Below are 23,718 nucleotides of genomic sequence, written 5' to 3' on the forward strand. Positions count from 1 at the left end.
GATAACGTGACATATACAAATCAGTGTTGCATACATTACTTAATGGAAACAATAATACAACAACAATGTGTTTATATAACTACAATATTGGTCAATACAATCAGTATATTGACACATATTTGATAATTGTTGTGAGTAAACCTTAGAATGTAGTGTGTTGATCATGGTATGAAATATCAATGTGTATAACTGTTGCATTACGATTCCAAAGCATGGAATCAATAAGTACAATTGAAGCATAATTTGCATAAATATGACTGTACATAAAAGTCACAATGTTACGTGTGAATATGACTGTATCATAACTATATCGATATGAAATGGAATGAACTGTAGTTGTTTACATCTTCTTTTCCGGTGACAAATCTATGTCCATGCGTTATATATATACGGGCCGTCGGGCTGCTGTGTGTAGATGTATACATGTGAACCCCTCGTTTCATACCTTTCTTTGTTACTGTCTGTGGATTACCTGTGTACACATCAATTACCATGCCATACCTTTCCGCTGTACAGGTTCTGGCATGGTGTATGGCTGGTTGGCCCTCAATCTTGCTGTGTGTTACATTGACCAGTGTCTATCTGGCAATTCGCTGGCGTGTCATGTGTGACCTTCTTGCTTCTTTAGGGACCTGATCCCATAATTGTGACGTGCTTCCACTGGCCATATATCTGTCTGTCGTCTGGGATCTGTGTGTATCCAGTCCTTTCAGGACACTTTCTGTTGTCGTTCTTTTTTGTTTACATATATGAGTACTTTGGTATGTTGTGCTATGATTGTGTGTGGAGCCTTTCTCCACGGGCCTCTGCTGACACTGGACATATATCCAGCTAGCGTAGCCCGGTCAACAAGTGTGAGCCAACTGGACGCAATTCGTACGGGGGCACCTTCTAACAAGTGGGTCGGGTTACTGATGCATACCGTCATCAATCCATACTACTAACACATACGTGATTCTATCCACATTCTATGTTTGTCTCATCACATAGCGTGTGTTTCTCAGTATTTCTAACGGTACTTTACATGGCATTGCCTGATTGCATACTTTCAGAGGCTGACATTTATGAGACATGTCTGGTTGACGTGGAGGACACATCCTTAACCTGCCCTGCTTCGAGGGGATCACACATGCACACGCGCAGCATTTCCTAATTGTGGTTTACGCGCATGCGCACATGCATATCCGTATTCTGTCTCCATATGTTTACTGGCCCTGTGTGGTTACGTGGTCTGTGTTAGTTGTGACTATTCCAGTAACATATCTCTGATCCGGTTGACGGATACATGTAACAGTCTTTGCAGCATGGACGCATTACGTACACGTTCACATTTATATGTTCCATAGTCGTAATTCAAACAGGACTGCATTCACGTTTGCCGGTTACTGTGACCACTACACGTTAGCTGTTCGGTGTCATTAATATGCATACCCATGGTACTTAGCTACATTTACATATCCCCCCACCCCCACCCCCCCGCACTCACGCACGTCACTGGCATCGCTTCTCCTGGTGGGAAAGGTGAGCGTACCCGTTGTCGATGTTGTTATAGTAATTGAACACGGTGTGGTCGAACGGACCTATTTCCATTAGTAACCCTCGGTATTCATGACCTGTCTCGCCATATTACATGGGTTTAACATTGCGTGATGGCTTTCACTGAGCCACAGACATGTCCGTTGCTTAGTTTGTGCCAGTCCCGCTCTGCTACACACATTTAACATGGCGGAACAGGTTGAACAGCTCAGCAACGGGGACATCGCCTCCGCCGCGCTGTTTAGTATTGAATCGCTATGTTGACTTTGTTTCACAGAGAGAGAGTGTCGACATTGGTAACGGACATCTCGCGCAGTACGTCCACACTGCCGCGGGTGGCGTATGTCTGCGTTTAGGCGGCGGACAGGCATTATGCTATGCCATTATGTCTGGGGAATATATGGTTTCTTGCCATAGATGATATGTCATACTAGCAATGACCCGCGTCTGGGAGTGGGTACTGCTGTATTTACCCACGGCAAGAGTGGCCTTAGGTCATGTGGTGCCCTAGGCAGAAGTACTCCATGATGCCACCGCCACATCACCCGCTACCCCCGTCCTGGTCTACCTACACAAAATAAAGGCTTGAAAGGTGCCCCGAGTGGAGCGGCGCCCTAGGAGGCTGCCTAGTTGGCCTATGCATAAGGCCGCATATGTGTGTGGTCCCTCGGGCCGTGAGTATATCTAACATTACCCACATCCATGCGTGGTTTATTGCTATGATGTTCCACACCTGTGTTTGGACAACCTACAATAGCTTCTGCTATTGGCATGCAATGCTGTGGGTGGTGCCGGTTACCATACATATACCTTTCTCAAAAGCCGAATTTACAGTTCTGAACACTACTGTGGTCTCCTTTGAGGCCCCTGAGCCAGTGGTAAACATTACTCAAACCGCTGAATGACGTACATATCCCTTCCACCAGCACCTACAGGACTGCATGGATCAGGCAATCCCATACAAAACTGAGACTCTTTGTACCAAAGCCAAGCATCCAGTCTGGTGGACCCCAGCCATGAACAAGCTCTAGAATGACTGGAAGTAGCTACTACAAGATAGAGTGGAATACTTGTAAGGTAAGACACCCTTGCTCATTGTATGTGAAGAACTACAGGCTGTCAGGAAATCATCCAGGGGAAGTTCAATAGAGGAATCAACAAGAACTCGACAGACAATCATAAGGCCTTCTTTAGCTATGTTGGACACCTGGGAGGACACTCCCAGATATGCTCACACTGGGTTCAGAATGATGTGAGGATGACTGAACCTACACGCATTGCCAACATAATGGCCGACAGGTTCGGTGCTAACTTCTCCCCCCCCACATGGAGAGATATCTATACCAGAGGATTGTAGATCCTGGAACTTCTGTGACACACAGGTGGGAAATGCTCTCTCCAAGGCAGTAAACACAGCATCCATGGGACCAGATGGTGTCCCAGCTGTGTACTCCATTAACTCAATGGGGAATTAAACCCACAGTTAGGACAGCTGTTTAACCGTAGCCTCACCTCAGGATACGTACCCAAGTAGTGGCACAAGGCGACTGTAGTCCCACTTCACAGGGATGGTGCATCCACTGACCCCGGTACTTACCATCCCATTAGCTTGACACGCCTTATCTGCAAAGCCATGGTGAAGGATCACGATGGAAGTCATACATAATGACATAGGGGACTTGCATACCTTGGATCCAACCCAGTTTTGCTTGGTCGAATACAAATCATGCCTTTTAAACGTGTCTGACTTTTTAGGATCAGTCACCAAGGCCATTGATGAGGGCAAAGCAGTCCATACAGCCTACCTACACCTGGCAAAGGCCTTCAACACAATACCACACTCAGGTATCATTGATAAACCCGTCTGCTTGAATGTAAATACATCCTTCGCCAGAGGGGTTGCAAACTGGCTAAGTGACAGAACCCACACGGTCATAGTTGCTGGCACCATGTCACACTCACAGCCGGTCACAGGTGTTGTCCCACGGGGCTCAGTCCTGGGTCCACTATTTTTCCACATCTACATTTCAAAGGTACAAGCAAACACAGGGGGGTTATGGCTGACAATGTTTTCAGATGACTGCAAACCGGGTGCCATATTTGGACACACATCTGACACACATATCCTTCAGAAGGGCCTCACAGCTATGGATAACTGGTGCCAGACACATGGCCTACAGCTAAATGCCGGGAAATGCATAGTCATACCCTTCGGGAAGAACGAGGTTACCCCTAGCTACCATATAGGTGGCAATCCACTGAGCACAGAGGGAGTTACCAGGGATCTGGGGACCCGTGTTGTCGGTGACTGTTTGTTCGACACACGTTGCTAACGTAGTTAGATAGACCTTCTACATTGCCCACCTGATCATGAAGGGATTCACATCTAGATCAGGAGAGGTCATTGTCCCCTTGTACCCATCACTCATTACACCTATGATTGAGTACAATGCCCCATTCAGAATGTATCTGACCCGACACCTGCAGCAGCTGGAAAGGCCACGACAGTTCATCCACAAACGGATGCAGGGTCTCAGGAATATGTGTTATGCTGACCGACTGAAAGGGTTCCATCCCTATTCCGTCGCATACCACTTGCCCAGAGGTGACCTGTGCCTGGCATCCAAGGCCAGGTCGAACCCGGATTTGATGACTATGCTTCACCTACAGAATCTAGATCCCTCAGAATCACAAGGGCAGGTGACGTACACCTTGGCACTGTCATTAATAGAACGTGCTGGTGGGACAGATTCATCAGCCAGACACTCACTATGCTGTGGAACAACATCCCAGTACATGTGAGACAGAGCACCTGGCTGGCCTTGTTTTAGTATTTTGACAAGGATGTCTGAATTGCTTTATTCAACTAACCTTGTAAATGAATATTTACTTTACCACATTTTTAATCTTTACATTCCATTGATATATTTTACATTAGTCATAATCATAGTGTTTATGTCTATATATTAGGGTTCATTTATATTACTAGGTCTCTCTAGTTCTTTTAATATATTGGCACAATCCCTAGAACATATATATGTAACTTATACACTCAGACACTTGGAAAACATTATGTTGGTTCTTCTTTCATATTAATACATATATTTTTATTTTCGCGGAAGAATATACATTTTGAAGCAATGTCTGATTTACTCACTGTGTGCAATCTGTAACCCGAGTAGACTTTTTAGCTTGTTCGCCTTTAAGGCATTTAATTAATACTTAGCACATCATATTTACTGCCCAATTAAGGGTTTCAAATGTAGTAGGTTGAACTGCATTGTATGTATTCTGAAGCAGTCTGCTTATGAAGCAGACGAAAAGCGCTGCAATAAACTATGATGACTGCATTTAATTCCTGGGGGGCTCTGAGTGGTCACCGACCGTTTCTACAGTACCTCATTTTTGCTTTGGACTTTCTCATCTGGGTCTCTGTGTTATTTGTATGGGGAATGTCAAGTGTGGTCCCTATGTGTATTACCTGTGTAATGCCTTACTGCGGCAGTGTAATTCCACCGGGTTTGCAGTTATGGGTGCCATCTTGTTCATACGCTTGTCCATCCATGTGAATTGCCTACTGGACACTGGTATAGGGCTGTACACATTTCACGGCTGCATTTAGCATTCTCCGGTGGATGCTTTGCATTATTACTAGGGAGTTAGGCAGGTACTACGCCCACATCCCTCCCACGGGGCGGGACAAAGGATTACCTGCGAAACAACACCGAGCCCAGTTTCTACATACCCAGGATCCCTTGACTGCAACAGTCGACAGTACCCATTACACATCCTTCATGTGTGCGGGACTGTGATGTGGACGCACTTCTATGGACTCGGTACCCTGGGTATTTCTGTGCATATGTGCTGCATTTCATGGACAGCTATCATCAACATTAAACACACTTGCGGTGCATATGTGTGGCTGTGACGTGATCACGACAATTAGTTCATGTAGGTGATGACGGAAGCTGGCAGGCATTCCATGAATAAATTTTTGGGTCCTACAATGGACACCACTGTGCATATGTAAGGTGTAGAGCTTGTCGGACTGTGTCCTTGTGGCCAGTGAGTTTGACTGATGCTGTGTGTTCAACAATCGCGGATGTCTGCTTGACTACCCATAGTGTGTAGTGCTACGGGAACCATGTTTTCCGAGACCAGAACCCAACGGTGTACATCCAATGTTGCAGGTTAACAACTGCTTTAATTAATCCCCAGAGGTCACGGTTGGGAAGTATCGCCACTTTATTGTTGGAACAACACCTCCAGACTGGGTAAATCACGAGAACTTTAGCCCGGTCTTACCGGCCATTTGCAAGTGTACTTAGCAGACACGTGTCAATACATGTATGATAATACATATTGTCATGCCGATGGTAATCTATGTTATTTGGACAATGGCTTCTGCTATTGGCATCCGTTGCTGTGAGTGTTGCCGGTTACCATACACATTGCTTGCTCAGAGGCAGACTTCCCAATTCTGAACACTACTGTGGTCTCCTTTAGGGACCCTGAGCCAGTGGTCGACAGTACTGCAGCCACTGCATCACTCACATATGCCGTCTACCGGTACCTACAGGACTGCATGAACCAGGCATTCCCTTACCCAACTGTGGTTCATTGTACCAATGCCAAGCATCCAGTGTGGTGTACCCCAGCCATACACAAGCTGTACAACAAGAGGGGGTGGCTACTACAAGGCGGAGCAGACACCTTGTGAGGTATGACACCCTTGGTCATTATGTGTGTAGAGCTACATGCTGTCATGACATGGTCCAGGGCACGTTGCACAGATATACCTACATGGACCTGGCTGACAATCATACCACCTTCATTTGCTATGCTCAACACCTGGGAGGTCACTCCCACATATGCTGTGACTGGGTTCACGATGATGTGGAGTTTACTCAACATACACACATTGGCAAAATACGGGCTGACAAGTTCGGTGAGGACATCTCCACACCCTCCCCCCCACATGAAGAGATGTCTGTACCAGCGGTTTGTGGTCCCCAAATGTTCTGTGACACACAGGTGGGACATGCTCTCTCCAGGGTAGTGAACATAGCATCCATGAGACCAGCTGGTGACCCGACTGTGTACTCCACTATCTCATTGAGGAATTAGACCCACAGTTAGGACAGCTGTTTCTTTGTAGCCTCACCTCAGGTAACATACCCAGGTTGTGTTGCACGGCAACTGTAGTCCCACATCACAGGGCCAATGCCTCCACTCACCCTGGTTATTACTGTCCCATTACCATGAGGAGACCTATCTGCAAAGACATGTGGAGGGATCATACTGTGGCTCGTAGATGAAGGCATAGGGGACCTGCATACTTTGCATCCAACATGGTTTGGCTTGTTCAGGGGCAGTTCATGCCTTTAAAGCATGGTTGACGTTTTCGGGACAGTCACCGAGCCCATTGATGGGTTCTTGCAGTCCATACAGCCTACCTCGACCTGGCAAAGGCCTTCAACACATTACCCCCCTCAGGTATCGTTGATAAACCCATTGGCTGGGATGTGAACACGTACATCACAGGATGTGTTGTAAACTGGCTATGTGACACAACCCACGCGGTCATAGTTGCTGGCAGCATGTCAGACCTACTGCCTGTCGCAAGCGGTGTCCCATGGGGCCCTTCCCTGGGTCCACTCCTCTCATACATCTACATTTCCACAGTACAGGCACACACAGGGGTGTTATAGGCAACATTGTTTGTAGATGACTGCAAAACAGGTGCCATAGTGGGACGGACATCTGACACAGATATCCTTCAAAGGGGCTTCCCAGATATGCATATCTCCTGTCAGGGACATGTCCCACAACTAAATGCAAAGTAATGCAACATCATACCTGTCGAGGAGTACTAGGTCACCCCTGTCCAGAATATCGGTGCCTGTCCACTGAGCGCAGGGGTGATTACCAGGGATCAGGGGACAGAGTTTGTCGGTCACCATTCGTTCAACACACACGTTGCTATCGTGGTTCAGTGGGACTTGTACATTGCCCACCTGTTTGTGCAGGGATTCACATCTACATCAGGGTAGGTCATTGTCTCCTTGTACCCATTACGTGTTACACCTATGATTGACTACATTGCCCCATTCGGAGGGTATCTGACCCAACACCTACAGCAGCTGGGAAGGCCTCATAGGTTAATTGTCATACAGGTGCAGGGTGACATGGATTTGTGTAATGCTGCCCCACTTGTAGGACCCCTGCCCCATTCAGTCACATACCTGTTGTTTAGTGTTGACCTGTGCCTGACATACGAGGCCATGTCAACCCATATGTCATGTCTATGCTTCACCTACTGTATCTGCATCCCTCAGAACCACAAGGGCAGGTGACATGAACCTTGTCACGGTCATTAATGGGATGTGTTGGTGTGACACATACGTCACCCAGACACTCACAATGCTGTGGATCTACATCACAGTACATGTGAGACAGAGATCCTTCCTAGCCTTGTTCGGGGGTATGTTGTCCATTGGATGGGGGACTGCAGATATAGGCCGGGGATTACATCATTATCACTGCTTGACAGAGGTACAGCAATATTATAAGTATTTTATCTCCGGCACAGAAGGTTGCCAAAGTAATCCTAACTATGGTGTAGGGTTATGGCTGAACATGGGTCGATGGCCTACCCTGTACCTACGGACATATGAACCTATATTCATAGTTTGTCCTATTTACACTTGTCTATCACCTATCCTCTTTCTCATGTGTATATTTCTGTGGCACGTGAGTGTCCTCTGTATTACTTGCAGGTATGCTGTCTACAGTGTACATACGTCACGGTTGATGACAGTGTATCTGTGTCCCTAACACTGTGATACCGAGGACTACCACACATCCTTCACAACATTACATGGATATGTCCATTCCATTCTTCTTTGGCCTATGGGGGGTTGTTAAGGCAACAATTACACAAGTCCCTGTTTGTGCATGCTTCATGTTGGTGTTTGACCAGCCTCCGTTGCAGTCGTGTGTTGGACGGTAGTGTTTCTGTGTGTTTGGCATGTGTTGTTATTGCCGGTACATCTGTGGGAGTTGTGGTTGGCACATGTTCCTCTTTGCAGGGACACCCATCCTGGGGTTTGTGTCATGCATCTGCACTTGGCACATGCCATATGTCCTGTACTATTCCCACAGTCATGTATGCCTTCATGCACTACTACTGCATGTTACTGGCTGTTTGTATGTGGTTCACATGGTGATTGTGGTGGTTGGCTTGACCTATTCCCATGCTAGAACATACACATCTGTCAATTACGTTGTTTAGATCAAACTGTAACACTCATTAGTCTTTTCAAAATGACAGTCAATAACACAGTAAGCTCAGATCAACAACGTTTTAATACTGTGCACTAGGAGGCAAATAACTATGCAGTACAAGTGTAGAGTTTTGTCTGACTATATACGAGAAACAGCTGTATGAGTATTGTGTTTACAATCATCTTTTGCCCACCTTAATGATGTGGTCGGTCACAGGGCATTTACATCACTATAGTCCACAATATTGTATTCCTACAACAGTGCTAAGGTAATGCTTATTAAATGTTTTACCATGAGGATAGCACAGCCTTGTAAATTCCGCTCTGTCAAGGTTCCAAGACTGTTCAGATACGATCGACACTTTATATCCTACTATGTTCCTTTGTCTCTCCGGTGAGCAGCTGTACTCTGTCTTAGATGGAGCTCACAAGGCCATCCTCCTCAGTGGAAGGATGACAAATATACCTGTACATACATTTATTATTCTCTAACCCAGCAGATGACTAATGCTGAATGACATACGCCTGCTGCACTGGTTGCCGCCAGGGTCAGGGTTCGATCACACTGCAGCTACACTACAGGCAATTACATGCATGATAAGTTCTACTGCCATATTGTAAATTAGAATAATATGCATTATACACTATTTGCTTCTAAACTAGCACGTCATATATATGTTTAAAGATATATTTTGCTAACATTCTCCCTCCTTTGATTGCTTCTATTCTATCCGTAAACATATACAACATTATTTCATTCCCTAGCCTCTTCCTCTCTGGACCGTTTCACTAGGCAAGTCATTTGTTGTACATTTCAGAAAGGATTTCATTTTGTATTGACAAATACCACTACAGGTCTTGATACATAGTCTCGGGTACAGATACGTCGACAAAGTCCCTGACTAATACTTTCATGCAAAGTATCCCGCAACAGACACATGCTCCCAATATGAGAAGAACAACACAAATGGCAATCAAGATATTCAGTATGGCTGAACCCCATCCACCAAATGGTTTGTGGAAATGGTTCGTCAGTGGGTTTGGGCCTGGTTCCGCCATGGCTGACACCTGCTGTATTACCTCTAGGTGGGCGTTGATATTGTCCTTATTAAGTGGTACTTAGACACAGCGGTCTTCTTTGATAAGCGCACGTACCAGTTCTCGCCGCCAGGGTGCAGTCGTGCGCTATTACATTTTGTGACACAACAGTTCTCATTGCATCCAGTTCATCAGTCACAAGTTCAAGAGCGGAAAGTCACATTGCTCATTCCTCCGACAGGTTTTGACAACTTCCTCTGTTCCCTGATTGATTTCACTACTCCACAAGCTGGGATTGTTCCAGCCCAAGATATAACGCTGTCACTCAAGTCCATATGAGTCAATATTCCTTTATCTCTTGCAGAAGAATGATTTTTCAGAACAGCTTCCATTTCACCCACTGAATTAAAAGTTATCTCGACTGTGTTCCCAGTTCTTCGAACTATATGTCTTACAGTTCATTTCGTACCCAGAGGCAATTGTACAGTATGTCATATGACTGGAGCCAGAAAACCCAAAAAACAACTGCCGGACCAATTCTAAGGTAACCATTGATATGCTTTTTTCCCCCAAACATAATAACAATATTATACTTTACTACTGATGCGGGTTAACTCTGCGTGTAACATTTTCCTGTCTATGACAGAGGACTGTTTATACAATTCAGGATGTTTCTGCACATCTTTCAACATTGTTCTCATGAAGCTTCAATACACATCATGAATGGTGCTACAACTAGTAGTGTGATCTTTGGCTGTTATATGTCATTTGTAAGACACAGTTATGTTACAATTACTCCCACCAACTTGAACTGTATCATGTTTATGAAAACAGACAATTCCTTTTTGTGTAACAGGTAAGTACAGTGCCACTTTGTCCTGTGATCTCACAGAACCTGTATCAAAGTGTAAATATTCACAAGTCTCAATCTATCCCCAAGGGACAACATACATCGGAAGTCCTCCATATGATGTAGATATGGCAGTACAAACACAGCAATTTGAAATGTTCATAGTCTGTACATGCACACGTCATGCCCAGGTATGTGTTGTAGTTTGGATGCCACTCTGTGGCCAGTTCATCACGTATCACTATTTCTATCTGTGTAGTTATATGCAGGTAAGGTCCCAGCAAATGTAAAGTCACCACAGACATGGCTAATAGGTGTATGATCAGTACGACAGTAAACCAAATGTCTTTGGGGTTGCTTTGTATTGTTATACAGTCTGGCCCGGGTGATTCTGTCTCTATGGTATATTGGCTACAACATGTAAATCAGACTTGATATCCTTTACCGGTTTGAATAAGGTGAGGTGAACCCAGGACGACCTCTCTGCAAACATTACTGCAGTAGGCGTTGCCAACAGTACCTGGTACCGACCTTCCCACGTTGGACTGGGAAAGTTACTTTTCTGGATAACAGTGAAATACACACAGGATACTGGAGTCAGCTATGCGTCCGACTTCACTTGCTCTTTATCTGTAAAAGAGTTTAACTGCAAAACAGTGTTATTGGTTGACAATCCTCTCATGTAACTTGCTAATGAGCCATCGACCTCCAGCTCTGCAGGCATGACAGCTTTCCACTGTGGCACATGATATGCCATTCCAAATACTACTTCGAAGGGGGTCAAACACTTTACATTTGGAACTGTTGTCATGCTCAGCAATGCTGCAGGTAGACAGCAAATGCAACTCGTCTGGGTGTCACCCATCAACCTCCTCAACTTATTTCTCAGGATCCCAGTGTACCTCGCCACCAGTCATGATGACTGTGGGTTGTACATGCAAATGTTTATTCATGGAAATACCAATTAATCCCCCAGGTTGCTGGATTGTCTTGTTCACAAAATGTGTTCTATTGTCACTGTAGCTTCTTTACAGTATGCCAGATATAGGGATACTTTATTTTACTGGGACCTTTGCCACTGCTGCTGCATCCGGTTTCCTGATTGGGAATGCTTCTACCCATTTTGATAATATATCCATAATCACTAAACAAGTATTTCTTCCCTTCACATTTATTCAGCTGTATAAACTCCATACAAATAGTACGGAACGGTTATGGTGGTGTAGGTAAACCCACTCCCTTTGGTTTAAATTCTCCCTGTGCATGATGTTTACTGCAAATATGACACACTGCTCATGATGTTTGTATGTGGTTCCTGATTCCGTATGTTAGGGATATTCTGTTAACCAACTGTACCATCCCCTGTTGAGACATGGCTCTACCCATGGCTCAACAAAGCCGCATATCTGAATACATTAGACGTTAATATTGGCTTTCTCACTGTGGATATGTACAGTCCGTCTTCAAGGATTGCTCCTCGTCATACCCACGTCTGCTTTTCTGCTTTCGTAGTTCATGTTTGCATTGTTTGTAACATTTCTACATCTATAATGTCTGAGGATTGTCATTCCTCATTCAAAAAGACACTTTCCGACTGTGAGGCTGCTTGTTTTGCAGCTGCATCAGCTCATGCCTTACCTTTCCTACTGTTATCCTGTTGCTTTGTATGAGCTGCACATTTGCAATTAGCTACTTTAGTGGGTAACTGAATCAAATCTAATGCATTCAAGGTAAATTGCGCATGATTTATCGGTTTACCGGTGGATGTTATCATTCCCCTATTCTTCCACTGCTGCTCATAAACATGCACTGTAGAGACAGCATACTGACTATCAGTATATATGTCCACACATCTGTTTTTCGCTAGAGTGCAAGCACGTGTTAAAGCTATCAATTCTGCTGCTTGAGCAGACAAGTTATGCTGCAGGGGTTGGGCTTCTACAATCTCAATATCAGTAACTACTGCATAACCTACTTGATTCTTTCCTGTAGGACTCTTTCTACATGATCCGTACACATAAACTGTCACCTCTGCATCATCTATGAGTATATCAGTGATATCCTGTCTGTGTGGAGTTATTTCCTCCATTTCATATAGGCAACTGTGTGGTGTGCCATACACAGGTGTCGGACGTGACGTTGATAGGTTTAATGTTGTACAACGTTCAATCACCATATGAGGTTGACTCAGGGGTATGGTCAAACAAGAAAGATGTCTAGCACGGGTCAGGAATGCCATTTTCTCTTGCAGCAGAATGATCGCAACTGCATGGGACACTCTCACAGTGAGAGGGTGGAATAATAACATTGAGGCCGAGGCCTGTACTGCCATGGGTGCTGCAACAACTGCCTGTACACAATGTGGCACTGACCATGCCACTGTGTCCAACTGCGATGAGTAGTAAGCTATGGGGCGTTGCTTACTTCCATGCTGTTGCATCAAGACTGACGTCATATATCCCTGCTTACAATCTACAGTCTGACAACATCTCTTATGATTATTCAGGAGACCTAAAACAGATGTTGAAGCTATCAATCGTTTTAGTCTGCAGAAAGCTGTTTCTGCTACTGGAATCCTGTGTAGTATATGTTGTGCTGCCATAGGTGTATTAAAGATTAAAGCAGACAATAGAGCAGATTCCAAAGCATTGTTTGGTAACCAGCTTCGACAAAGGTTACGGACTATCTGCATGTATAGGTATTGGAAAGGAAGCATAGCTTAGATGTACAGCGGTAAGATACTTCTGTGGCGGGTTCATAGCATTCATTGTCGTGTGTGGGTCTGGCACCATCGGTACCCTAGGTGTTATTACATGATTTGCAGCTTGTAAATCCTGTACCATCCGCCAGTCCCCCTTTGCTTTTCTATCAGAAGATACAGGGGTATTGCATGGTGACTACTGATTACTTTGTAGATGGGGAATTCCCTCTGTGACTTTCCAGATATCTTCTGGTGTCCACGGTCTATACACTAAGGGAGTTGGGTCCTGGCCTTCCTGTCCTGCATGAGGGTTCAGTACTTCAATTAATTGACAAATATCCTCACTCTGTTCTAGTGACTCTCTTCTTCCCTGACTGTCCCTAGGTATTTTACGGGTTCGGGATGTGGTTTCAATAGCTTCTCTTACATTTGGTCGTTGTGATACCTCTGTTGCCACAGGATAACGTGGGGGGGACTAGCTTGCCCTCCCGCTTCATATCCTGGATGTGGTTTCGGAGGTGGTGGAGGGGGGGTGCTGTCGCTACTACTGTATTATTATCTTCTTTGTGTACGTATGATGCTTTCGCATTTTTAGTGTTCTGTTCCCTTCGGTTTACTACCTCAATCCACCTATGTGCTTGACGGATCCCCAATTGTCGCTGTTTTTTCGCCTGCACATCTTATGGTTGCCACCTTTTCAGATGCACAAAGTGGGACATTAGTGTTAGGGACGTGTCATTTTGCAGGGCAAAACATACCCACGGCCAGTACAAAGGACAGCAATTCACTTTTTGCCAGGAGAGCAACCTATTCTTGTAGCATTTGAGTTGCTTATTCTGCTTATTATGATATTTTGGTGTTTCAGATACGAAATAACTGTTTTATGCTACCATTAAAGAAGATATATGAAATATTTTGTCCTACCATATCAGGACATTTGCCATTTGTTCAGTTTGTTTGCAGGACACAAGTGGCCAAAGAGGGACTGTCCCTCACACAGTGGGACAGGTGGTTACCCTAGAACACCTGCATCACATTTTCAGTGGTTCCAATGTTTCAGTAACGATAGTTTGTGTAATATACCATCTATGTCATATTTATTGCACCATTTTGCAGAATATCTCACATTATGTGCTCTCTGCAATTGCATGTACTTCACATCACCCGTCAAACGCGGATCACACGATCTGTTTGTGCACTAATCTCCCATATCCTCTACACGACTGTTACGTAACCCTTCTCTCGTACCACGTGGTATCTCCTTCCCTGTATCCACTGTAGTGTCTACTATGACTATTTACTCTACTCTGTGTTCCCCTGATCTATGTCCAATTTAAAACTACTTGGATTGGTCTTCGACCTGCTATCACAACTGTTAACAGAAACACAATGTAGTCTGGTCCCTGATCTACAATAGAGACAAAGAGGCAAACCCTCCTTACCTGAGCCTCCTGTTTATGACTGCACGTTTTCTTCTTGGGATCCAGTTTTCCGCTTTTCAGCCACAGATCAGACAGTGGACAGCCTCTTTACACACAACAATTCAGTCGGAGGTCTTTTCACTCAAGAAGAACTATTTAGGCAAATTCTCCTGCGCACATGTCTAACCACCCATGCACTCTGACCTGTAGCTTACCAAGGGAATTCCGGATAACAAGGACCACAATGTCACATAAGTTGTTAAAACCAGACTGTAGACATCAGTAGGCTTTCCGAAGTGACAGTCAATAACACAAGCTCGGGTTCACAACGTTTTAGTAGTGTACACAGGCAGGCAGTAAACTATACAGTCCAAGTATGAGAGGTTTGTCTGACTCTATACAGTAAGCGATTTCTTTATATAGTGTTTACAATCAGCTTTTGCCCACCTTACTGATGTGGTCAGTCACAGGGCATTTCCATCACTATGGTCCGCAATATTCTATACATACGAGGGTGCTGAGGTAATGCTTTTAAAATGTTTTCCCATGGGAATAACACAACCTTGCAAGGCACCTGGTCAATTACAGTGTCCTTCTGTAATTGTTGCTGTTTCAAGGACACTGGACTGTTCCGGTACAATAGTCAGTTAATTTCTTAATACGTTCCTTTGTCTCTCTGGTAAGGAGTTGTACTCTATCTTCAATAGTGCTCACAAGGCCATCCTCCTCAGGGGAAGGGAGGATGTTATACATGTACATACATTTATTTTTCTGTAACCCAGCAGATAATTGATGCTGAGAGACATAACCCTGCTGAACTGGTTACTGCCAGGGTCAGAGTTCGATCACACTGCAGCTATGCTTCACCAATTACATGCATGATCATTTCTACTGCCATATTGTACAGTACAATTCAATACATTATATAGTATTTTGCTTCTAAACTGGCACTTCATATGTGTTTCTATATATATTTTTCGAACAACATCCATCCGGACGTATGCATGTTGTTCCGTCCTTTACCTTGACCGTGTGTAGTTGGCCGTCCGGAAACGCTGCTCTCCACATGTGATGTCCCACCTTCCCCTTCTGTGCCTGTGGCACCCTGTTAGGACGTCCTGTTTGGTAGGCACATGTTCCGCTATATGTGTTTGACTTCTCTGCATAGCTAATCATCGGTGCGGTGGTTCAACAACCCGACTTGTCCACATGTGTACAGTTATGTGCACCGGGTGTGCAAACCTATATGGTTTGGACGGGTACATACCACATGTGGGATGTACACATTCTGCAGACACATTCACATGCAGCCATTTCTATATCTGTACCTGAGGTGGGTTGGTGACATGTGGGGTACATATTTGCACGCATGGCACTGGCTAAGACAATACTTCTTACCACATTTCAGGTATGCCCATTGTGTGTAGGTGTGTAGCTGCACAGGGATGCTAGCTGGTTTGGGTGCACAGGCGTACATGGGTGGGACTTACATGCTACATTGGGGCTATTTTGTATTACATTTGCATGCATGGGTTCTGCTTCTGGATATTACACTAAGACATACGCCGTCCTGTGTATGCGACAAACACGTGGCTGGGTGTGGGACATGTTGCTCTGCACATGTTTGCCTGTGTTTAGGGTTTCTTGGTTCCTTCCTGTTGTTATGTCGACACAGCTACCCGGCTGTGTACTCTCACTACTGCTTGTGACCATTATGGTTGACACCTTTTCCAATGCCCATAGTGGGACATGTTTTGTGGAAACATCGGATTTTGCAGGCCAACACATACCCACAGCAAGTGATGTTGACAGATCTTCAGTTGTTTGCCATTATATACGCTTATTCTGGTAGCGTTTGGGTTCCTTATTCGGTTTCTGATGCCATGTATGTGTTTCATATACAAAATATATGTTTTATGCTACTATTACAGGTGTATTGAGTGAATATTTTTGCACAGAAATTGCAGGTCATTTGCCATGTTTCGATTTTTGCCGGGACACAACTGTCCATTGAGGGACTGGCCAGAGCAAAGTGGGACAGCTGGTAACCCTGGTGACCATGCCCATGTCGCTACTGGGGTTGCCACCTTTTCCGATGGCCAGGGTGGGACATTTTTGGGACTCACATCAGATTTTACAGGCCGACACATACCCACAGTCACTATATAGCATAAAACTTCACTTGTTTGCCTAAATGAAAGCTTATTGTTGTAGCAGTTTGGTTGCTTATTCTGTTTCTTGTGACATTTAGGTATTTTACTTACGGAAATAACCATTTCAGACAACCATTACATTACATACGGGATATCATTTTGTCCTACAATCTTAGCACATTTGCCGTTTTTAATATTTTTTATCGGGACACAACTGCCAATGGAGGGACTGCCCCTCGCAAAGTGGGACAGGTGGTAACCTTAGTCGCTACTCCTATGTCGGTGCGGCGCGCTGACATGCTGCGGTACACCTTCTCTGGGTATGCCCACTGACGGTGCATTGAAGGACGGACACGGTGTTACGCGTATCCTTTGTTCCTTGGACGGGTACACTTGGGCTTCGTGGGTTGTGTTTGCTTCTCCATTTTGTTGGGACGGGTACTATGTTGCATACTCTACGTGCGTTTCATTCTGCACGGGCCCTGGCTGCTGCCATTACTATTATGGGCGGACCGTGGCAGTCAGCACATTAGGTTGCTCATCGCCTGCCGGCTTAGCCACGCCTCCGGACGCATCCTACTTGGGCTCGCTCACGTACACTACGCACGTGTCTGTGGTTGCGGCGCGCTCTCATTACTATGCATATGGCGCTACTACGCCGACTGTTCACTGCACCGCCGGCGCAGGCCTTACACCGGCCCTGCGCCGAGCTTCATGAATCCCGGGGAGCGTATTATTTCTGCGATTTCTTTCTTTTTTAAAAAAAAAATTTAAAAAATGTAGGAAAGTTTATTGCAGTGTATTTTGTCATTTTTTTATTATTTCATTATTTATAGTGGTATTTAGCACTTTTACAATATTTTTTTGTTAATATTTAACATGGTTGATTTAATGTGCTCAGTGTGAACATTTTATGAACTCTCTGCAACTATTAATGATGGCCTTTTTTCTGATCTATTCATTCATTAATTATTGAATTAGAATCATGTGACTAGTTTGGTATGTATTTAACAGCATTAAGTTTCATCTTGCAGTAAAGACTGAAGAAGTACTGATATTTATTTGTACAAAAGCACTTGCTTTATCACTTATCACTTACTTTATCACATCACTTATCTGATGGCGAAATTTGTAGACCACATTTTAAAGAGGTATTTGTGTGATGAAGTTCAGATTTTAAGGACTCATGGTCCTTTTTGGAAAATGTGAGCAAGCTAACTTATAGTAATAATTACAACTTTGCCACAGTAGATGTCAGAGATATATACATGGTAATAACACATGATGTTGGGATTGATTGGATTAGCCATGTTTTGATAAGGAGGGGTATTGATACTGATGAGTTGTATCTAGTACAAGAATTCTTAGACCTCATTTTGTCTAATAATTTTTTTCTGTTTTGTGATGATTTTTATGTTCAGTCTAAAGGTGTAGCCATGGGGTCCCCATGTGGGGCTAGCTTTGCTAACCTCGTCATGTGTTATTGGGAAAGGGAATTTATTTTGAATAACAATCCCTTTCTTGAATATATTTATTTCTATATGCATTATCTTGATGATATTTTTATTATATTTAAAGGTGAAGTTGATTTTTTCATAATTTTGTAACATTTTGTAACTTATATGAAATAACACAACTGAATTTTTAGTATTCAGAAATGATTTCCAGAATGATAAGATTTCTTATTTGGATGTTTCATTACACAAAGATAGGGCTAGACAGCAGTATGTTGCTACTATTTTCAGAAAAGAGACTTATTCAAACTCTTTTCTCCATTATTCCAGTTCTCATCCTGAATACCAGAAAAAAATCGGTTGTTAAAGGTCAGCTAGTTAGGGCTGCCTGAATGGTGTCTAATTTTTCCGATTTTGTAGTTGAATGTGACTTCCTTAAGGACCTATTCTTGAAACGAGGTTATCCATTGATTTTAGTTGAAAATTTGATCACAGAAGTCACAATGAAAAGATCTTCAGGGTATTTCAAAGCAATTCGGAATGATTCTCATAGGATTAGCATGAACCTAGGTAATTTTCAACCTGACCCGGTTAGTATTCATGATAATATCTTTGTTGATTATTCCCTAACTTTTATTACACCATTTAGTAAGGATGCCTTTTTTCTGAAGGAAATCCTGTATAAGAACTGGAATTTAATTACATCTGATGAAAACCTTAGGAACAGTGTACCAGACAGACCGACAGTTATTTTTAAAAGGGGACGAAATTTGAAATCTTAATTTGAATACAAAAGGACTCTTAAACCCAGGATCAAGGGCATGTTTAAGTGAGAATCTAGCTCTTATTGTAGGTTTATAGATACAGGTTTAAATTTTTGCACTAATGGCATTAGATTTTCCTGTAATGGGAGACACAACTGCCATTCCAAAAGTATCATTTACCTGGTTAAATGCAAGTGCTGTACAATTTTCTATATAGGGACAACTGGCAGGCGATTAAGAGATTGTATTTATGAACATCAATACGCGATTAAAAATAAAATGTTTGAGAACGCATTAGCTAAACATGTGGCTATGAACCCTGAACATAGTTTTACCTTTTGGGTTATAGATGAAATTGGGGCTGACATTAGAGGGGGACCTACTTCACTATGGTTAGAGAGATGGGAATTATTATGGCAACTTAAAGTTGATGCTTTTAGATATCCAGGTATAAATGATATATGCTCTATAGCATGCATCTTGAAATTAAGAAGGTTAAATATATAAGTCATGATGTTCTTTCTGTGATTTTTTTTCTTTTTTTAAATTTTTAAAAAAAAAATTTAGGAAAGTTTATTGTATTGTATTTTGTCATTTTTTATTACTTTATTATTTATAGTGGTATTTAGTACTTTTGCAACATTTTTATTAATATTTAACATGGTTGATTTAATGTGCTCAGTGTCAATATTTTATGAACTCTGCAACTTTTAATGATGGTCTTTTTTCTGATCTATTCATTCATTAATTATTCAATTAGTATCATGTGACTAGTTCAGGATGTATTTAACAGCATTAAGTTTCATCTTGCAGTAAAGTCTGAAGAAGTACTGATATTTATTTGTATGAAAGTGCTTACTTTATTAAAGTTTTCTTGGGAGTTTTATAGAGTACCACTGTTTCCTGTTCTACAGCTATAGACATGAGTCCTGAGCCAGGGTTCCAAGCCTAGTCCTCCAACAGTCTCTCTGTCCAACCAGTGCTTTGTGTCCCTGCCCAAGTAGCTGACACACACACACCCTTGGAGATTTGTTTTAAACACACACACACACACACACACACACACACACACACACACACACACACACACACATACACACACCTGGGAAAGGCTAGCACAGGTTTACTAGCTATGCCCCCTTCTGCCTAGACTATAAGGGAGTTATCCCTGCCACCAAAAGCCCTTATCAGCTACTTTAAGGCCCTTAAGAAAGGGTGTCCAATCTTACTGTGTAATGTTACTATCAATACAAATGGTAGTTTCACCATGAGCAAGGCTGTTAGGAGTGGCCCACAGTGTCACCAAATAAATATGCAAGTACTCTCAGAACTTAAATATATCTAGACAGATCAGCCACAATGAAAGGTTTAAATATATTTAAGAATAAATAATAAAAGTACAAGACAATACTAAATATATATTTACAGTGATATCAGAATTCAAAATCACAGGAAATATTTTAAACAACATTGCAGAACATTCTCGAATAAAGAAAAACATCTAAGCTAAGCTTTGCTGTATTCCTGACTATATCTATGAGAATTACTATACCCTAGTTAACGTACTTATACAGCAAGGCAAATTTGGTGACTGGATCTTCTCTAGTTGTTGTTGTCAAGTCAAAGACAGAATACAGAATGCTGACTCTCAGTAAGAGACTTCCCAAATTAATTTCTCAAATATTACTGCTGGGATAGCTTGAAGAATTACTTCATTTCTTGTCATCTGACTCTGCCTCAGGTTAAACCCCCCCACTGATGGAATCTCGCAGCATTTAGTATCTACCTGTAAAAATACATAGACAAGGGCTTTTCCTCAGATCTATGGCAAATGATGAAAGTCAAAATAATAAAACACTTCCAAGACAATACAGAAAGCTCATTAGTTTTAGAAATTATGTCTCCTTTCTGAACTGAAACTGAAAGACAGCATCTTTTTTTAAGGTCTAGCCATAAAGTAATTTAATTTCAGCTATTTTTCTGAAGTTTTGCAAGTTAACCTCCTGTATTCCAGTTTCTCCTGTTAAAATATACACATTTAAACAGCTGCAATAGAGTATATATAATTTAATTTCAGCTATTTTCTGAAGTTTTGCAAGTTAACCTCCTGTATTCCAGTTTCTCCTGTTAAAATATACACATTTAAGCAGCTACAATAGAGTATATACATTTCTGTCCTATTCCAGTAGGATACACTGTGGATACATTTCAAACAGCACTTTGTAAAATACCTCTTCAGCACACATCTGTACAAACCATCATATATGACATACTCTAGCTCTAATACTTTTGTATCACAAACATCTTATATGAATCATGTTGATATTCACAAATGACATATAAATATTTACAAAACTCCAGATAGCTGGGCTGGCAGTACCTCCTTTTGTTACACTTCTATATTAATCATGTTAATATTCACAAATGGCATATAATTATTTACAAAATTCCAGCTGGCTGTGCTGGCAGTACCTCCTTTGTCACACAGATATACTGGGTCTACATGGCATTGTCTCAGTCTTAGTAAAAGAATACCTAAAAGTCAGAAGCCAGGCAAATATTTCAGGAATATAACTGGTTCAAGCAATAATTAATGTCATTTGTACTGCCTATATTATAGGCATCTACCATGCACCACAAATGCCTTTGCAGTGCATTAGGATTTTGGTATTTAACCTCCAAGGTATGGATATTACTGAAAATGCAAAACCCATGGAGAATTTTAACTACCCAAACACTGATTAGGTAAATAAATCAATGTCAAATACACATACCCAAATATTAATTGTCTATGAAAAACATTTGGAAAAAATGCTGTAATATCTTAGATATATTGACAAATCTAAGATCTTTCTACTCTCCGCCAGGAGCTATAGCGTCTGTAATTAACACCGATCACGATACCACCAATGTTATACTAAGAATAATGTCAAACTCAGTCAAAATTGTATCATCATTTCTAGACTTTGCCAATGAAGAGGCTGGGATGTTATTTTCAATGACTCAGAAAAGTCAGGTCAGGATATTACCAATGAGTTCTTTATGTTCTTCACTCATATTCAACAAAAATGCTAAATAGAATTACAAAATTAATATGACACATAGCAGAAAGGAGATACTACTTCATTTTTAAAATGTAGCCTAACCATAAAATCAAATATAGATTAAGTAAAGTAGGGAAACTATCATTTTTTCATATCAAATCTTCAAGATCTAGCTATGAATTCAGTTTGATCTCAGATGCTGAATATAATAATAAAGCATTCTTTAAATAAATCAGAAAACTGAAAGGATACAATTGCAAACTGATCACGCAGCTACAGGACACAATAAATGTACTTGCAGAAATAATATGTGTAAACTTTGCAATAAGCTAATATATAGGATTGCCACCTTTTGCTGCAGCTGAAACCAAGCAGAGGCCACACATCCTGGCACAACCCCTAACTCTGCCTACCCCATCCAATTTCCCTGCCTCATCTATCCACACCGTGCCCATTTTGTGATGTAATTTGTCATGTTAGGGGAGGCAGGATGGCTTATTTTTCCCCTAATCATACAACATTAGTGATGCTTTTCTTTTAAAAAAGCAGTTCAGAGTCTCAATGTTAACAAAATCTGGTACTATGTTTGTTTTGTTAAACAGAATACCAGACTTTGTACAGTGTTTTCCAGACTACCAGACAATCATTCTGATTTCTGGATAGTCCATAAAAAATCTGGATAGGTGGCAAGGCTACTAATAAATGGTTATATCTAACCACAGACATGAGTAAAAAAAAATCAAGTTCCATTGGAGAACACCATACACATAGTGGTTTCCTTCACAGATTCAAGTAAAACCTAATTAACTACTTATCACACATATCAATCAAAATATTAGCATGGGGACATGTCCCAAAGAATTATAGATTCAACAGCCCAACTGGTATTCTATGTAAAATCATTGATAGATTTATAAAATAACTTATCGAAAATGGCACAGATTCTTTTAGAATGTAACAGCTGCTGTTGAAGGTTCACAGGGCATAATGTTTATCTTGACCTTACCAAGGCTTTCAACCTATTCTACATATAAGAATAATTGACAAGTATTAAATATCAATCCACACGAATTTCAATGAGTAAAACACTGGTTAATTAACGAAGGTTACCAGTCTGTCTCAAAAGGGGTTACAAGCGGTATCTAACAGGGTTCTGCACTGCAGTCATTTCTTTTAATACTATCCTTCTCATATTTGCAAGTGGGAAATGGGCAGTGGATGAGCAAGTGTGCTGATGACTGCAAACTTTATAGAGTAATAATTTTAATAAAGGATGCCAAAATTCACCAAGATGAGCTACAGAAATTTTCTATCTTATATTTAGGTTATGCCCTCGTGTTTAATGTCAGTAAATGTGACACTGAGAGACTTGGCAAAAGAATATCAATTATAGTCATAAAATAAATGGTTAATTCAGAAGAAATGATACTGCCATGAAAGATCTAGGGCAAAAAGTAGACAATAAATTAAA

This window comes from Protopterus annectens, chromosome 1.part1 (genome assembly GCF_019279795.1).
Source record: "Protopterus annectens isolate FY-2018-M chromosome 1.part1, PAN1.0, whole genome shotgun sequence".
NCBI classification, from domain to species: domain Eukaryota; kingdom Metazoa; phylum Chordata; order Ceratodontiformes; family Protopteridae; genus Protopterus; species Protopterus annectens.